Source organism: Rutilus rutilus (genome assembly GCF_951802725.1).
Source record: "Rutilus rutilus genome assembly, chromosome: 2".
Lineage (NCBI taxonomy): Eukaryota > Metazoa > Chordata > Actinopteri > Cypriniformes > Leuciscidae > Rutilus > Rutilus rutilus.
In genome coordinates this window covers 45,329,258-45,336,413 of record NC_140210.1, presented here as the reverse complement: position 1 = coordinate 45,336,413, position 7,156 = coordinate 45,329,258, and positions in this window count along the sequence as shown.

Genomic DNA, 7,156 nt, shown 5'->3' with positions numbered 1-7,156 from the left:
ATGAAACCATGATGGTGGTTAGCGTTTGCTTTAGTTGTGCTCTTGGCCCTTGACTATTCAATATGACATTTATCTGGCTGCTGTAATTGTGTGTTTATAAAGCACAACTGCTGTAGCTAAAAAGCCATGAGATCAGGAGATGTTGGCAGTTTATTGAAGATGATGACAATATCATCATGTAATTGCCTGAATCGCTGATCTTATTCAGTGTCTAATCTTTGGTTGTATAGGACTTGTGATTTTAATGTTGTATTATAATAGCAGCCATTTAATTTAACAGCGTGAAAATAACTTTTTTTATATTAATAAAGGATTTTAAAAAACATTTAATGCATTAAACTCAAAATTATTACTTAGCCATCAAGAATCAGTGTATGACTCTCAACAATGGTGACAATCAATGAAATGCTTCATGCTGCAGTGCATGCTGGGTACCACCAATCAAAACTCACCAAAATCTCCCAGCATGCATTGCGGCATTAATACATTATGCACCTGGAGTTGATCTGATTATCTGGATATTTTGTTCGATTGTCACTATTGTTGAGATTCATACGCTGTTTCTTGATGTCTGTGTGTGTCTAAGTAATGCCATAGATCAGTGGTTCTCAAACCTGTCCTGGCGTACCCCCAACACTGCACGTTTTCTTTGTCGCCCTAATCAAACACACCTGATTCAACTCATCAGCTCATTATAACATGGGTGAATGAGCTGATGAGTTGAATCAGGTGTGTTTTATTAGGGAGACAAAGAAAACGTGCAGTGTTGGGGGTACGCCAGGACAGGTTTGAGAACCACTGCCATAGATGACAGGGTTTTGTGCACTAAATAGTTACTAAAAAGCAAGTACATTATTTGATAAACAACAATGCTAGATATGCTGTAGAATCAAATTACTTCTATAAAACCGCTTTTAAACCACAAGTCCCATATAATCAAAGCATTAGATACTGAACATGATCAGGGATTCAGGCAATTACATGATGATATCATCAATAAACAGCCAACATCTCCTGATCTCAGTTTCTGATGGCTTTTTTAGCTACAACACATGTGCTTTATAAACACACAGTTATAGCAGCCAGAGAATTTTTTATATTAAAGAGTGAAGAGTCAAGAGCACAACTAAAGCAAACGCTAACCACCATCATGGTGACTTTAAAATACAAAATATGATTTCATTAAACTGGAAATTATATAAAGTAAATCTGGTTAGTTTAAGTGAAGCTGGTAATAAGTGTACGGCCATGCATTTCACCTTTTTGTTTGGCAAAATGACATCAGCAGAGGTCAAATCTTGACATCAAATTGACATCAACACTTTGACGTCAATTTGACTTTCATTTTTGACCAATTTCTTGACGTAATTTTGACATCAATTTGATGTCATATTGATGTTAAATTGACATCAAATGCCCACTGGGTACTTAAGAAAACCTATAGGCAACCTTTATTAGTGTGACTAATATCCTCTAGATGGCAGTCTGGACACACACATGAAATATTGGTTATAATGTCAGTTATCTATCTATCTATAAATTACAGGAACATCTGTCTGTCTGCCTGTCTGTTATTCGTATATCTCTCAAACCATTAGTCCGATGGATTTCAAACTTGACAGGTGTCTTGCTATGGACACGAGTAAGTGCAGTGCCAAGTTTGATGTTAATTGGATTAGAAATGCAAAAGATATCGTTTAATATCTCGGTAAAAGAAGCACACATTGGTTTTGCGCTCTAGCCGCAGGCAACTCCCCCCTCACACTGAAACTGAGTGAGCACAGCTGGCCACTCCCCCTCTCACACTGACACTGAATGTGTGTTCGACATCGGCTGCGGCTGGATGTAACCGATCAGCCGGAGTAGCCGCGTGCAGGCGGGGAGGAGCTGCAAACGGAGACTTGAAGTCGGACACTTTCTGGTTCCCGTAGTGACCGCTCACGTGGTGTTTGCATACTTTACCACAGCTGAAGTCAGGCTTGTGCAAAATTCAGAATTTGAGAATTGCCCTCCATTCAATTCATGAATTTGAATTTGAATTGAATTTACTCCGCCCCACAGGACATTGAATTGAATTTGAATTGGAATGACAGGAAGTGGAATTAAATTCATGGCAATTCAAAGAAATTCCACTCAGTCACACAACAGAAAGAATGTGTTGAGTCTCACATGCATTCAGTGTTAGGAAGGTTATTTTGGAAATGTTTTTGCTTATTACTGTTATTAGTTACCCATTATAAATGTGGTTTGGATTACTTTATTTGGATAACTTTATCAATGCAAAGCAATTTCGTTTTAAGTTGATTAGTAATTGAATTAAACATTTTACCTCAGTAATACAACTAAATACAATTACATTAATTTTGTAATTTATTAACAGAAATTTCATTTCACGTAACTATTTACTCCTCAAAAAAAATTTCCTCAAAAATACATTTTGTTCTAAAATAGATATTGATCAAATTCTTGAAATAAATTACCCCCTCAATGTTGTTTAATTCGTTTTTTTTTTTTTACATTGCTTTTAACATTCATCGCTGGGGGAAAACATATCCTTTTAATGTAATCTGTACAAGTAGTTCAAACTAATATCATTTATAATGCAATCATATCTGACGTAAAGCTTCATTGTTAAACACTTCACTTAAAATATGTATATGAATTTCTTTGAATTTTTATTGAATTGCAATTCTGCTTCGTTTAATTCAAATTCGAATTGTAATTCTAGATCCTGTTTTTGACATCAATTCAAATTCAATTCAAATTCAAGAATTGAATTGGAATTAAGGAGTCATTCTCAATTCAATTCTGAATTGTGCACTGAATCACTTAATTATCTCCTCAGCCCTAAATGCCGCTCCATCTGAAAGCAGGTGATGGTGATTTACTACTAAATCAAGGAACCGGCTTTACTGACGAGATGCGCATAACAATATCGCGATTTAAATCGCCCAGCCCTACTACAGAGTGTTAAAGTAACGCTAAAGCGGTGTTAAAGTTAATGAGATAATTAAGTGATTAATTTAGTGATGATTGACTATTATTGAAGACACCTGATGTTAACAAGCAGAATCACTGAAGGAGAAAATCATAAATTGTAAGTTACCATTAAGGTGATGGGTGTTTGCTTTAGTTGGGCTCTTGACCCTTATATGTTTACTTTAAATTTTACTGTTGTTTGTCTGCTGTTATTAATGTATAACAGTCAAATGAACAAAGAAAAGTGTGATCTGATAGTGTTGGTTATGTTTTGACATAATCATGCTGTGATCTGAAAAATGAAACTTATTGAGATAGTTTGGTTTAACTTGTTACCAGCAGCTTTGTGATTTTAACAGCATATGATTATCAATACTTTAATAATAATCCAAAATATTTCATAAACATTGTTCTGGTCAAAACACTTTCAAATTAATTATTTAGAAACACAGACATCAATAATCAGCCTGTGAATCTCAACAATGGTGACAATAATAAAGCATGTTGCAATGGCTGCCACCAATCACAACTCATTAATGGCTCCCATCATGCATTGCGGTATGAATAAATTATGATCTGAATTGTCTATGTAATTTACTTTTCCTAATTGAATATTCTGCTCCTCACCATTGTTGAGATGCATAGACTGAATCTTGACGTCTGTGTGTGCCTAAAGGAAAGATTTTTTTTGTTTTAAACAACTTTTAAGAAATCCTTTATATTATATAAAAATTCTGGATATTTATGTAGATTCACAGTTATTTTGTAACCAACAACATAAATCGAAGTCAGAAATAAGGATCATAATGAGTTCAGTGATCAAGCTCAAATGATGAATGTCATAATATAACCAACACCATTAGATCACTTTTTTTCTTTGTTTCTTTGTAACTCAGATACAAGAGCCTAACTAACTCTAAAGTAAATATATAATGGTCAAGAGCCCAACTAAAGCAAACACCCATCACCATAATGGTAACTTACAATTTATGATTTTCTCCTTCAGTGATTCTGCTTGTTAACTGCAGGTGTCTTCAATAATGCTCAATCATCACTCAATTAATCAATTAATTATCTCATTAACTTTAACACCGCTTTAGTGTTATTTTAACACTCTGTAGAGTGGGACCATATTTGCTCTGAGCAGTGTTGATTTTTGGTCTTTGCTGGTGGTCTTGCACTCAGGAAATCTCCAAACATCTGGTCCATGCATGGCAGTCTTTTTCTTTGGAGGGGCATCATCTACAGAAGAGGGCAGAGGAGAGGCTCATTAGTTGTGCTAAAAATATTCCTTTCATTTACAATCTGAAAATTACTTCACTATATTGAATCTTCACTGCATACTTCTGTACATTTTTGGCATTGTCTCCATTTAAACCAACCTGTCTTGTCCTCTTTGGAAGGGCTTTTGTCGCCTTCTGTTTCAGCTGTCTGGTCCTCTTCCAATGTGCCTGTTGCCTGGTCTTCATTCGGCATTGCTGTGTCACTGACCTCTTCCTTAAAAATGCATAACCATGTAAAATAATGCATATTCATATATTATTAGTTCTAAACTGCAATAACAATCTTACTTTAAATGTTCTTACCTCTCCATTCATCTGTACCACCTCTGTTGTTATCTTCATGGATACCATATCCTTGGCATAACTGTTATCCAGAAAAGCTAGGTCTTTAAAACGCGGGTCAAGTGCTGAGGCACAGTGGAGAGTGCCTTCAAGATATGTATAACGGCCATCAAAGTCCTGCCTGAATCTGTCTTTCATATGGGAAATAACCTGCACAAAGACACTAATCAAACACACCTGATTCAACTCATCAGATCATTAACCCATGTGATAATGAGCTGATGAGTTGAATCAGGTGTGTTTGATTAGGGAGACAAAGAAAACGTGCAGTGTTGGGGTGCCTTCAGGACAGGTTTGGGAACCACTGCTCTAGATCACTCTCTTCTGGTTGGAATTGTCTCCGCAATTTGGCTTGGATTGGAGAGATAATGGAGATGGTGGGATTTTTTTCCTCACTGAGGAGTGTGGTTGCCACTTTCAGAGGTGACATTAATTTGATGATCTCTGGGATCAGTGTCATGTCATCTTCTGTCAAACTGGCCATAGCCTCACGCCTCTTTATCTTCCTGGACAGCAGGGTGTTCAGCACAGCAGGCTGCTGCTCCCAAAAATGCTCCAACATGTCGAGGGTACTGTTCCATCTGGTGGAAACGTCATGGATGAGCTTGTGGTTGGGCAGGTGTAACTGGGTCTGTATTTCACGCAGAACTTCAGTTGCCTTGGGGCTTTTGTGGAAAAAGGAGACAAGCTTCCTATCTTTCACCACCAGCTCAGAGACACTGTCCACCTTAAAGGCTTTTTGAGATGCCAAGTTCAATGTGTGGGCGATGCATCTCACGTGTGGGTCCATTTTGGCACCAGCACCAGCCAGGATCATGTTTCTGGCGTTATCTGTGACTAACGCGGGGCTCTTCTCTTTGATCTTCCACTCGCGGCAAACATCCTGAAGTAAAACGGCTAGATTATTCCCTGTGTGAGCCTCGTTGAACACTCTGGTTTGCAAAACGTGGTTTTTGAGAACCCACCCGTCATCTATGTAGTGTGCTGTGACCGTTACATATGATGCTGTAGCGCACGATGTCCAACCGTCCACTGTTACAGCAACTCTTTGGGCTTTGTGCAGAGACTCCTCTATCTCTCTTCTGACTTTGTCGTACAGAGCAGGAATCTGTTTATCGGAGAATAGCTTTCGGTTTGGTATCTTATAACGAGGCTCCAAAACATGGAGGAGGTGTTTAAAACCTTCGTTCTCCGTGACGCTATAGGGCTGGATATCTTTGCAGATGAACAATGCAATAGCATCTGTTATTGCCGTAGAGCGCGCGGAATTGTCAGCAAGCGGGGCATGGAAAAAACTTTCAATAGTTTTCTCACCACTTTTGGAGCTGGTAGCTACAGGTGAATCAGAGCAGGAGGCAGGGGATGCAGGGGCACTGGCAGATGCTTCCACAACAACACCGTGGCGCCGCTTCAAGTGAGATATCAGATTAGTCGTACTGCCCGTGTATTTTACAGATGCGCGGCACATTTTACAAATTGCATCTGTCTTGTCAAGTCGTCCGTCTTTCTTGTAAAATCCATAGTGTTTCCAAACTTTAGATTTAAAACTCAGTGGAGGATAAATTATCTCGGCATCCGACATGTTTGTTTTGCTTACTCCTCGCGCTTCCTGACAACTACCTTTGGCCGCATCACTGGCTTCATCCGCGCAGCTGATACATTGAGTTGTAGTGTACACATCCGCAAGTCCGTTGCTTAGGCCTACAACACTTGTTAATAAATAAAGAAATACATTCCGTATTAAAAGGATAAGCTGTATCTCGGAAAAACCGATGCATCTCGCAAAAACCGATGCATCTTGATTTGCTTCCAAAATTTCATTCATCCTCTGCTGCTCTACCGATGCACTCGCATCGTGCACGTGCAGGACCGCGTATCGATACATATCGGTTAATCTTCCCATCCCTACTGTTTACTGTTATATAAAACTGATTTGTGAGCTTTAGAGGAACTAAAGGTGTTCGAATAAACACGAAACACACGTGATCGTTGTCATGCAGTGAATTCGGCCAATCGGCCAACACTGACACTGAGTGAGCACAGCTAGCCACTCCCCCTCTCACAATGACACTGAGTGAGCACAGCTGGCCACTCCCCCTCTCACAATGACACTGAGTGAGCACAGCTGGCCACTCCCCCTCTCACTGACACAGAAGCCCCTTTCACACAGCGCATTGAACCCGGGAAATTGCCGGCAAATTGCCGGAACGCCTTCTGTGTGAACGCAAACATGACCCGGGTTTAATGCCGGGATCGATGCCGGGTTGGGGACCTAGTAACATTGCCGTGTTCAGTCCCGGAACGCGCGCTGTGTGAACAAAAGCCGTAATAATGCCGTGTCGTAGTGATGACGCTGAAGCCGGGATCGTTCGCCAGCTGTGAAACGGTACGAAATGCGCAATTTTATGATCGAATCAGAGAAATAAATGCACAAGCGTGGTTTCGCAGCTCATAAGCAAACTGAAGACGCTGCTGAGACATTACCAGTCACATCGATGTCACGTGTCTTTCCGGGACATACACGGGTTGTGTGTGAACGCGCTCTCTGATTC